This window comes from Podarcis filfolensis (assembly GCF_964270895.1).
Source record: "Podarcis filfolensis genome assembly, chromosome: 7".
In the NCBI taxonomy this organism is placed as follows: Eukaryota; Metazoa; Chordata; class Lepidosauria; order Squamata; family Lacertidae; genus Podarcis; species Podarcis filfolensis.
Genome location: NC_139603.1, coordinates 18,416,123 through 18,428,876, shown reverse-complemented (window position 1 = coordinate 18,428,876; position 12,754 = coordinate 18,416,123). Strand labels below are relative to the sequence as shown.

Genomic DNA, 12,754 nt, shown 5'->3' with positions numbered 1-12,754 from the left:
TAACTCTACATGCTCACTTTTAACGTTACATTACAAATCGAGGAAGACAAAATACAAAAGTTTAAGATTTAGAATTCCTGTGTTCATTTGACAGCAATACATCCATTATGCACTGTGTTTGAGAATTGTTCTGATAAACTTGGATTGCTCCAGTGTATATTCTAGATCATTTCTTTCAGAGTGCTTTCTTTCATATTGTCATTGTTGATGAATTAACAAACACAACATCACTCACAGTTTCTTTTATAATCTTGAGTTTTCTGTAGATTCAAGGCACGCTGCCTTGAAATGGTTTTTAAAAGTCCATTTTTTTTGTATACATTTTATTCTTCTCTACAAAGCAAATAACCCAGCTGCAAATGGAATCAAGAAAAAGCCAGTTAATGAATTGATCCATTCTGCAGTATGCAAACATTGCCCTTACATGACATTACAAATCGTTTCCATTTCTTTGAAGTCAATAACAATAGGAAGCCACTCAAGTTGCCAAGTAGGAATCAGAAGGGGTCCTGTGCTGCATGCTAACAGTAGTCAAAAATAGCAAGAATGTTCCAGCATTAATGTAGGAGATGAATGCCACAATAAGAACCCAGTTTAAACATATTGTCGCTATTCATTTCAAGTGGAAGCCTTCATGTTTAATATAAGGAAAGTACTCAGACAATGGATAGCTCAGCTCCTTAGAGCATGGTCTGATAATGCCAAGGTTGTAGGTTCAATCCCCATATGGGACAATGGTTTATTCCTGGTTTGGACTGGATCACTGGGTCTCAAGTTTTTTTGGGGACCACAATTCCCATCATCCCTGACCACTGGCCCTGCTATCTAGGGATGATGGGAGTTGTAGTCCAAAAACAGCTGAACAAGATGATCTTCAGGGTCCCTTCCAATTCTATGGTTTGATGATTCTATGGCAATCTGGAGCACAACATTGTTCGATTTGTTTCATGTGGCATGTAAGAGCCTGCATGAAATGTATGGCCAATGAATGTTCAATATAGTAGCAGCATGCTAGGCATGGAGTTGCCATTCCAGAGTAGCATCCTTATAAGTTGGGGTTGCCACCCCCAGACTGATCATTTGTTGAGCAGAGAGGGAGTGATTAGGGCTGAGCAATATCTGGTTTTCAGTATTATGGTATATCAGCAGCTCAACATCATGATTTACGGATATATCACAATGTCTGCAATAAGGATGGAGTTATGTAGAGGCATTGGCTGGCTTCACAGTTTTTCCTGCATTGTGATTTTTGCATGGTGCGCATGCACACACACACATGCATCCTGATTCACAGTACAGTGGTACCTCGGGTTACATACACCTCGGGTTACAAACACTTTGGGTTACAGACTCCGCTAACCCGGAAGTAGTACCTCCGGTAAAGAACTGTACCTCAGGATGAGAACAGAAATCGGATGGCGGCAGTAGGAGACCCCATTATCTAAAGTGGTACCTCAGGCTAAGAACCGTTTCAGGTTAAGAATGGACCTCTGGAACGAATTAAGTTCGTAACCAGAGGTACCACTGTATATCGACAATATATCACCCAACCCTAGCACACATCATAATTTGTGATATATTACCAGGTCAAAAATTATGAAACTGATATCACAATATGGACTTCAAATCTGAAGAATTAGCCATGAAGTCACATACCAGTGATCAGACAGATTCATTGAGACTTTGCCCATGTGGCTACAACGCAAAGCACACGTCGTGCTGCTGCTTTTATATTTCCCATACTATCACCCTTTGAAATGTTTGGGCAATAGCCCTGGGTAATTGTGGTGCCACCTCGGCGTGCGTGCAATAGCTCCACCCACGCCAGGGTGGGGGGAACCAGGTTGAGACCCTGCCCGCAACCAGGACCATCTATTAAGATTATCACATCTACAGATATTCATGGAAAATAAGATGACCAGTGACTATAGTTATATGCTACCTCCAGGATCAGAGACACTCTGAATATTGATTGCTAGGGAGCAGCAGGGTCAGACTGTTGCCCTCACAGCAGTTTGTGGGTTTTCAACACATAGTGTAGTCCACGTTTAGCTGAATTGCTTCTTTGATGTTTCTAGATCCAGCCTAGGTCTCTTCTGTTGATAGCAACACTGTGACAACTGCATATCTTATTATGAACAAAACTGTATCTTTTCTCTCAGTCTGGGTCTTTAAAAATAAGTAAATTTGTGACTGAATGCAGTTATATTTCGAACTAAGCATGGGGAAATTACAGTAACCTCCTAAGGCAAGATTTCATGAGTGTTCTTTTTAAATGCACATATTAGCCGAAATCACCTTTTCCAAGCAAAATGCTGAGCATTTAGTATTTGTTGTGCATACTGCTGCTGAATTGCTATTGTTCCTAATCTGTTTTTGTAGCCTGCTTTTTATACTATTAACAGTCCTATAAAACAGGCCTCATATGCTGACATTGTATCAAATAGTAGTGAAAGATAAACCGTGAATGATATTACTCATTCACTGTTGCACTTCTGTGGCTAGATGTTACTCAATAAATATTTACTAATCTGTAGTATTCCCATGTTAGAAATATCTGTAGATTTCCTCTTCAGCAAGTGTTTACACCTACAAATCACTGTGGACAACCCATCTGGGGGGTAGGGAGATGGTACTCCTTGAAAATATGTCCTTGTTATTGGTAATAATAATAATAATAAGCCATTCAAAAGGACATAAAGTTGGGATTTCTGAAAATTGTTATTAATCAAGGCATTTGTGGGCAAATACGATCAGAGAATAGGAGAGCCAGTGCAAATAATCTCATACAGTTCAATGTAGTTTGAACTTAGACCCTTAATTATAAAATTATTGTAAACCTAGCCTAAAAAGATTTCTCTTGAGGTTGCCACAACCATCTACAAAAACAACATGATGAACACCCCTGATATTTTTTTCTAGTCTTCTTGGAACTTCCTCTACTTTGAAATTCGTCAGTTGCTTGAGCCAAGCATCTTCAGACTCTCCTCAAACTTTTAAGGGGTATTCAGTTAAGTGACATTCGGTGCAGTTATCCTCACTAAAATGAAGTGTCTGCATGGCTTTTCTATGAACTTGAGAAAAATATAAGGGCTCTGACTGCATTATTTTTCATGTAACTTCATGCACTTTTCATGTTACTCCAAAGTAGCCTTCCGTTTTCGGCATGTGATTCCAATCTGAGAAGGTCATTATAGGGCTAGCTGTAATATCATTCATTGCATGCTTATTTCTTTAACATGCCGTAAATGAAAAACAGTTGACATAAAACATCTGAAAACACCAAGAGATTACTGCTGCTTGTATGGCAATACCACTCTTTGGCACTGTCCCATAACTAGAAGCACCTCACAGGTTCTGGGAAGATAGGAGTGTAAAGCATGTTCCATTCTATTGCATGAATTTTCGGTGGTTGCACTACTTAGTTCCCTGTACAATGTTCTTCAAGAACCAGGGGAAATATACAGCCATGACTTTTTATAGTAAGCTTTTTAAATAAATGAACAAAGAATAACATATTGGAGGACTTTGGAGGAACCTTCTCAGGCAAAGTATGAAGTGTTGGTGGGTTCAATCATGACTAGATCTAGTCTAGATCCAAGGCTGGATCTAGACATATGAAAGAAGCATTTCAGTTTAAAGCATTGTTAATTTAAACAGGGAAAACAGATAGAGAAAAATGGAACTCCACTTCACCATCTGGTGGCATAATGTTATATCGCACATACAACACACATACAGTGGTACCTCTAGTTACGAACTTAATTTGTTCTGGAGGTCCGTTCTTAACCTGAAACTGTTCTTAACTAGAGGTGTGCTTTCGCTAATGGGACCTCTTGCTGCTGCTGCGCCGCTGGCACACGATTTCCATTCTCATCCTGGGGCAAAGTTCTCAACTTGAGGTAACTCTTCCAGGTTAGCGGAGTTTGTAACCTGAAGCGTTTGTAACCTGAGGTGTTTGTAACTTGAGGTACCACTGTAAATAGCTTTTTCTTTACCAGTCTAGCTGAGCACCAAGATTAAGCTCAAATGGTTTTCTTACAGCAACAAGGGGTGGGGATATTATTTATACCCCACCCATCTGGCTGGGTTTCCCCAGCCCCTGTGGGCAGCTTACAACATATATAAAACCTAGTAAAATTAAACATTTTAAAAATTCCCAATACAGGGCTGCCTTCAGATGTCTTCTAAAAGTTATGTAGTTCGTTATCTCCTTGACATCTGAAGGGAGGGCACCACAAGACTTGACTGTTTGGGCACCTGGCCCAGTATATATACCTTAAGTTGGCCCAGGCAATACCCCACCACCACCTGTGATAGGTCACCTTTATGATGCAATTAGTCAATCACAACGCTGGCCCTATTTCAGCAGGGATTGGCTGCCTGCCAACCACCAACATTACCATTGGAGTGTTTTAGAATCCTTCCAGTCTCTCATTAAGTAGAGGAATCTCCTCAGCTCAAGGAGGCATCAAGGCCTAGCAGTGCCTTCATACATAACAAAGAACATGTAACAATTATGAAGGAAGTATGAAGAAATTTCAAAGAAGGCAAAATCTTATTAAGAATGGCCCAAATTCTGTTTAGAACAGGATTGATGAGTACATACTGTGGTGATCACACAGGGTCCCCGGACGTTTCACCATCTATTGATCCCTGTGCCACCACTTTATTTCTCACTGCCACCACCCAGGCCCTACCTGGTACAATACTGAGTCCAGTCAGGGTTAAATTGGAACATAAACTTCTATTTATTTATTCTAGTTTAACAAGCATGTGGTTTCATAAACTGTATCAGTCAATTACAATCATGGGGTGCCTATCCAGACCTATAACTTCCGCTACCTGCTCTCACTCACTAAACCACCTCTCAGATATTTACTTGTCTTCCTAGCCCCTACCTGTTCCTGACTCAGCTTATTTCGCTACACTAACTCAACCTACCCACAGACTCTATCCCAATTCACTCCCACTCCAACCAACCACCCAACTCCCAACGAACTCCCCCCTTTGCCCCTCCCAGAGCTGGTTTTATAGTCCCTCTGACTCCACCCCCCTGGGTTCTGATTGGGTAACCTGTTTAACTATTTCTCCTCCAGCACTCTCGTATGTTAACATCACACATACGTCTTTAGTTGCTAAATAGATGTTCTCCTAAAGCCAGATCTGAGGAAGATGAGCAGGGGCAGGAAACATTCTGGTGTAAGTGAAACATTTTAGGAAGAGGAATGCTAAAAGGATACGTGAAATATACATAAGGGTGGAGAAATCCAACGCAGAATGCAGGTCACGGGGCCTGTACACCATGGAAATAATAGAGATTGCTAACTTTTTATTCCTGTTTTTAATAAGTTCTTTTGCATTTGTTTTGGCAGATCAACCTTACCAACTGCGGTCGAGTGAGGAGTTAAAACTGTACTGCTGAGACCTTGGGTGTGAAATCACTTTTGCAGGTAGGAAACAAAGGGTTTTTTAAAATATCAGCTGGCATGTAGACACTTCTGTTTGGTGTTTCCAAAGGTTTGTGCTCACTTGGTTAGATGTTACAGCACAACCCCGCACCTGTTCAACGGCAGGTCCCTCACTTTATGCCACATCACAAATATTTTTGAAATGTCTCTATTTCAAAGGCAATTGACAAGTAGCATGGGATAGGACATGGGCCTTGATCCATGCTGCTTTGGATCCTGACCTTTCTCTTTAAATAATATTTATTTAATATTTAATATTTATATTGAAAATGAATTTTCCCATTATCCTCTAAAATAGCAATGGATGCCAGAATGCCACTGGCCTGGAGATGGGATTCCATGGATTGACCACGTATTCAATGCACAATGCAAAGGCTATTTTGTGAGAGTCACCAACACACCTGGTATTTTTGCCCAATGTGTGTTATCCTTTCTGCTCCTAGGTTATGTGTGCATTAGTGTGTCATATATTCATATGCTTGTACTGCTTCTCACAAAATGTCATAAACCTGACACCAGATACACATGCTCCAGAGGTTACCATGGCACAAAGGATGTGATAAATGTGTGTAAATGTCTGTCTCGACTCAGGAAGTATGTATAGAGTAGGAACACTACAGCAGAGCCATGCGAGTGATTGGTTCCTTTTGAAACAGGTGTAAATATGTCTCTGTTCAATGTGTTTTCTTCAGGTATATATATATATATATAGCCTGGAGGAAATGAACGTCCTTTTACAAGGTGTTTATATTTCTGAAAGGACACAAATTCCTTTATAAACATCAGCACTGTCTACCACTGAATCAGACCGATGGGTTCATTTAGCCTCGTGCTGCCTTGTGACTGGCAATGGCTTTCTGAATTCTCAGACAGTGATCTTTCCTGGCCTTGCTGCCAGAGAACCTTTTAAATGGAGAAGGCAGGGACTGAACTAAGGAACTTGCAGATGCAAAGCATGCACTCTACCACTGAGCTATGGCCCTCTCCTCGGAGCTCTTTCATGGTACATTTCCTGTCATAATTATAAGGCACTGCTTTTGTCAAATGGGATGCATCTCACTTCAGAAGCGTACCTCTGAGTTTCCGAGGGAGTGAAAGACAATCATTGGCTTCCCCCTGTTTATTAGCCGTGTGTTGCTTTTCTCCTTGAATTGTTCCTTATAGAATCCAACTGTACAATGAGTTTTGCCTGCATGTTTTTGTGTGCTTTTGATGCTGGGGCACGGGAGCTGTTGAGAGCATTCCTTCCATTCTTCCTTTAAAGTCTGCAGATAGAAGGGTGCTTTAGAACAGGTACTGCCAACATTTGTGCCGTGGCAATGGTCCTAACTGTGAGGCTAAAGTTCAAACAAATGCAGTGTCTGAAGTGTAAGTTGGAGGAGGAGAACAACAATACATAAAGAAGACCTTGTTGTTATTGGATCTGTTAAGGGGACAGTGAAGGAAGGGATCACCCCAGTCCTGCAAGGGAGGCCATGGATGAAACTCCGCACTATTTGATAAGAAACCCTATATTGTAAGGGGTATTGAGGATAGAACTCCACATTATAGGGGAGACACAGGAAGGAAGCAAGGTCGGAAGGGGGCCACTGTCAGAAAAAGGTTGAGAAACACTATGTTAAAGCATCTTCCCCTTTCTTACCTTCTGTTCTGTGCATGCTCCCAAGTGCACTATTTTGCGATCCCTTGGCTCAGCACCCTGTGCAGGGGGATTCACTCACTCTGCCCTAAACCTGGCACTGTTCTTCCTGATGCTGCTTTCTGTGGGACCAGCAGAAAACTGAGTGTGAATGGATAGCATTTCTAATACAGAATAAGATTGTACGATTAAGAGCTGGTATGTGTTGGTGTGTTCCTTTACATCAGGCCAATCTCGCTTAGCCTTTAATTATCCTGTCAGTAGCTGAGAATGCAGAGTGGGTTCTGGAACAATAGAAGTTGGGCGGTTTCAGCTGAGTTTTTCTTCAGCTTGTGCAGCTGTTGTCCCAGTCATGTTCCTTTCAAGTTAGCATGACAAGTGATCATCCAGGGCATCGTAATGCCACCCACTCTTGAGATAATCTTCCCCCATCCCCTCAAAAATAAAATGCAATACTCACGCAGAGAAATCGCTTCCTTATGATCGGAGGAATGCTGCGGGAGGCATGAAGAAGCTGCCCTGTTGTAGGACAACAATCCCCTATTTGCTTTATAGATGTCTCTGTAATTTAAACAGCAGGCAGAACCAGCACACAGTTGTAGATGCTCAGGGTGGGGGAGTGAGGACACCCAGAGACTCATAAATCATGGGGAGGATTAAAAGCAATGAACATTTATCTTCTTAACCCTGTAAAGCAATACTGCAAAGCCAAGGATTACAACTTGCTGTGCATGTAATCTTTGTTTGGGGATAAAAGGTGTTGAGCTTTTTTTCCTCATTTGCTTTTGTTTTTTTTTCTTCTTCTTTAAAAAACGATTCCCTCAATTAACAATGATGTATGCCTGTTGGGGAAGGGAGGAAAAAAAGGGGGGGAACCCAATTGAAAATGTATTACTTTAACACTAAATAAGGGGACTTTAAAGCTAAAAGTGAAGGTAATTGGACAGCCATCTAAAGAAGCCATGTATCTAGCTCTGAGTTACCTTCCACATTTCATAGGATTTAATCGTGTCACCAAGGCACCATAGTACTCCATGTTACTCCATTACAGTACTTCCCACATCAGATTGTGACCAAAGCTTCTTCTCTAAGGGTATTTTGTATACTGTGTCTCCTTAAGTGCTTTGCATCAGTTATGCTCACCATGCTTTGAAAGGGCAAAAGCAGGGGGAAACCTGAACAACAAAGGGGCAAGTGGGAACTCCACTGCCCAGTTTATGTGTAAAGGAGATCTGGTCATGGGCTTGCCCACACTTCCATTTGTCCAACTGATTTCCCCTGGGAAAACCCGCTATTTACCACTGAATCAGAGCAGATGTCAGTGGGTTTTTCTGTGGATTGATGTTTGCTCTGATTTAGCAGGAAACGGCATTTTCCCCAGGAAAAGCAGTGGGTCAAAGCTACACTCATTTTGTAATAGAGCAAGTGCTAAACAGACTGGTTTAGTGGTTCCAAAACATTCACTTAATAACAGATTCCAGGCTTGTCTTGCATGTACAAATGCAAGTATGAGTAGAAGGAATGCGATTCTATCTGTACGGTCAAGCTCATGCCATCTTACCCAGCCACTGTGGCAATGAATCAACTGTAACGTTGTAGCCTTTGAAACCCATGCTGTTGAAGGAGTCCCTTCTGCATGCCACAAGTCTAGTCCAGAGTTCCTAACATTCCAAAGCTGCTCTTTGGGGTCAGTTGTGTCTTGTCCCTCTTGAAGAGGGCAGGCAGTATGTAGCACAGCTCTGGAGTCAAATGCGGAAGTGTAAGCCTGACTTTGCACCATAGCCGGAGCTGTGAGTGGTTCAAAAAAGGTTAACTAACCATAAAAATAAATAATGAGAAATGAGTGTCATATTTGTTTAACCACGCATTGAAAATAACCACCAGCTGGTGGGAGGAGCAGGCTAATTGTCTGAATCTGCTTAAACACAGAGTCACTGAGGAAGTTTTCATAATAATATTTCTGATGTATTCAGTGGTCTGTGTTTTCCTGAGCTTGAGTCTGGACTAAGGATTCTGAGCTCCTGTGTTTTGATTTGATACATGATGTCCAATCACATAACATTTCAGGATTTGGGCCTCTGCCATTGGCCCTTGAACTCTGAGTCATGATTCACAGCTTGGAAGTTTAGACAGCAAATCATGTGAGGAATGGGAGTGGCCCAGGCTTTCAGGAATGTATATAAGCAGTTGCTTTGCCCCTGTTTCCCAGTTACGTAGTTCAGTAAAGGTTCTTGCTGTTATTGCTGTGTCTTGCCTCGTGGGAACCCACCTACACTTCCATATTTATGTCTCTTGGAGGCTCTGATTGCCAGGAAGTCTAAGGGTTTTGTAATTTCAGTTTCCTTCAATGCCTTGTTGGAGTTAGGCAAACCTAAAATCACTGAAATGATTTTAGCTAGACAGAGCTAACTCCAGATAGGACTGAGTGTTTTAAAGTGGTGACCTTAAGTGGTGACCTTAAATAACTTGTTTTGTTTTACAAGTCGAGCCAGTGGCAACCACCTAGGCACACAGGCTGTCAGCATTAGTCTCAAAACAGGATCAGTCCCCAACTCACTGAAAGCTGTAGCAGCTGTCTTGCTGGCCAAATTCCAGCAGCAGAAGAATTCCATCCACAGGTGCAAGCAACTTAAGGCACCTTAATGTAAACAGCTCTTCATTTTAGATTTAAAAATGTTGTGATTAGGGGCCACTAATGTGGGCAATACAAAAGCCTCTGTGTGGTGCAGGCTTTTCCTTCAACAGGGAAGAAAAGGCCAATCTTTACATTTGGAACAATGGCAAATGTGGAGTCTGAAGTTCCTTGTTACGGAACAAACCATATCCCAATGTTTTATCAATAATTTCTTTTCTCTTATCCAACACTTGAGAAACAGTTGGGACCAAACCCTAAGCTCGGCGTGGTGCAGTCATTTCAGCTTCCAAGATGGAAGCCTTCCAGATTTCACTACTGGAAATTCAGGCAGGAGAACAGAGTAAAACTATACTGCATAAGTCAATACTCAGTTGAGCAAATATGAGTTTATGCAAATCACCATATGTCTTGTGAGACAGGCTCCAGCTAATAATATTTCACTGTCTCTTCCTTTTTGTGCCGCATAAAAGTCAACAAGCCCATCTGATCACTATCTGATGTCATTGGGTATGTGAAATGTAATGGAAGCTTCAACTCAGTTCCTATTAGCCAAAAGGGTTCCTAAAAAGCTATAATCAAAATTAAATGGCACCCTGAGTGAGTGAGCATATTGTTTTTAAATGTGTGTTTGAGAAAGTGCTTAGATACGGGGTCAAAGATCTATACTTGCACCCAATTCTTTCCGTGATACAGTTGGGGACAACTACTTTCATCTTTCTCTGTATTGGAAAAGGAGAATTATAATAAAATAAATATCTTTGAAATTCAAACTTGGCTTGAAATTGTGTACCAGAAAATGCAGTTAGTCCCTGAGAACAAAATATTCTTAACTAATAAGTAAACCTCCTCAAGAGACATAACCAGGACTATTCCTGAGCTACTTCAAAATAAAGGTCTGCACATCACATGATGGAGTGTTCTGTATTAAAAACTAACAAACACAACTGCCCTGAACATAGTCAAGCATAGCCTTGTCTGAGGTATATTACTTTCAGATGTGCAGGATTTGTTTATTATAAAGAAATATACAACAATGCTACACCCCCTCAGCTGCAATCTGAAATGGTACAGTCCAAGAATAGCTTCACCACTTCATTTGTGAAAATTTGAAGAGAATTTAATTCTATTCGGGATGAGATAATATTTAATAAAATGGTCTTTTTAAAAATACCATTTGTCATTATTGCCATTGAGATGTGTGCTGATATTACAATATGCTCCTAGGGTCATTGGCATCAAAATGAAAGAGAGGTTGGCTCACCATCCCTCAAGAGACTTCTGGTCATCTCCACTATACTTTTCAGTCATAACAGCCACAAAGGAATGGCTTGCTTCTAAAACTGTTGAAAGTATTAATTGCTTTAAAAATGACTGCCTATATTGCCCTTACTCTGAATTTGTCCTTGTTGTTAGCACATAACCAATTCTGACTGGCTATATAACACCATTATGTTGACCATGGAATCTCCTTTGTACATAATGCAATAAGAAGAAGCACTAACCAGGTTAGGGATTGGGAATGTCACTGGGGTAGACAACGCTGGAGTGAACAATAGCACCAGACAGGCTAAAAATGGGGAAAATATTATCACAATAAAAATGCAACCAGAGGAAGACTACTATGTAGAAACTGGTGGGATGGTGATGGGGAAATGAGCCATGACAGCAGCTCTGCACCTTGTCCTCTCACTTTCTTATTGTGCTTAATGAGTTATATTTGTTATCCCACTGCAAGGCGATAAACTTCTCTACCTTCACTCTATTCACCTCCACTTTGGGTCTCTGGAAATGCCATCTTTTGTATTACAACAACACAGCAAATTAAATGTGTACTCTCAGTTCTCAGCCCCGTGGATTACAATTGTCACTCACTGATTAAATTAATTAGTTTTGATGTGCAGAAAGATGCAACTATCTGCCCCGACTAAGGATCCATCATTATCCCTTAGATGGTAAGATCGTGTGGCAGACTTCATAAAGGTTTCAGCCTTCACCTTTACTTTGAGTCAACTGTTGTGAAAGCATATTCAAATCATTCTGTTGCATTTTCTAACCATGTTCTCATTGGGGTTACATTCTTCATGTTCCTCATCGGGGCTGATGTAATTCAAGCCAAATTGCCTTATAACAAAAGCATATGAAATCATAGTGTTAACATTTAACAAGATTTGACACAAATCTAATACAGAGAAGTAGCAAAACCGACAGCTAAGTAAGTCTTCAAACAGATCCTGACACTTCTTATTGTCTACCTTTCCGCCCCTTCCAGTTATTCAGCAAACAATAAGAGTTTGAAGTCAGAAAAGCTTCAAATCACTTATGAGCGGTTTATGAAAGATTGTTCTGGGGTGGCCATACCTGAGTTATTTTGAAAACCAATTCTCTGTACTCTTAGCAATATTATTATGTGCTAATATTTCCCCCCTGAAAATGTTAACAAGGTCATTACCCAGTCCCTCTTCATAGGATGGGGAGCAGAATGTGTTGGCTTCAGCCAAAAGAGCCAGAGTTGGCTGTGACTAAGAGTGCTCCCAAAGTAAATATTCAAAACACATTGGACTAAAAAAAATAATAATTGTGTTTCTGTGCACCTAGAAACTTCATTCCCTTCCTGATTTCATGCACTGATAGTAAAGGGTCGGTGAAAGGGGAGAGGAAGAATGGGATGCAGGCCAGCTTCTCTTCTTGTCTTTCTTCCCCAATGCACTAAGGGACAATTTTAGGAGCAGATGGCCCAGGTGATGCCCTGGTGTGCCGTGCTTGGGAGACAATGGTCAGGCTACCAACTCAACACACCACTCAACTGTTGGAAGAAATAGTGCAAAGCTTTCATCTTCATAAGGTGCTGGTGCTAACATATAAAGCCGTAAACAGTTTGGAACCCAGTTAGTTACCTGAAGGAACATTTTCACCCATTATCACCCATACTTTATGAGACCATCTTAAACTCATTTGTCTATTAGCACTTGGAACTTAAGTGAAAAAGTAGGATTCAGGGGTACCTCGAGA

The 12,754-nt window shown here is 41.0% G+C and overlaps 1 protein-coding gene and 1 long non-coding RNA gene across 5 annotated transcripts in view; one reads left to right on the top strand and one right to left on the bottom strand.

The window, feature by feature from the left end:
• CDH12 (cadherin 12) overlaps positions 1-12,754 on the top strand; it is a 661,518-nt gene that overhangs the window by 204,014 nt on the left and 444,750 nt on the right. For all 4 annotated transcript variants that reach the window (XM_083623820.1, XM_083623822.1, XM_083623823.1 and 1 more), the window contains one exon: positions 5,376-5,453. The gene's annotated coding sequence lies outside the window, so the exon portion shown is untranslated. The remainder of the gene's footprint in view (positions 1-5,375; positions 5,454-12,754) is intronic.
• LOC310767246 overlaps positions 1-12,754 on the bottom strand; it is a 582,601-nt gene that overhangs the window by 161,458 nt on the left and 408,389 nt on the right. The gene's annotated exons all lie outside the window — the stretch shown is intronic.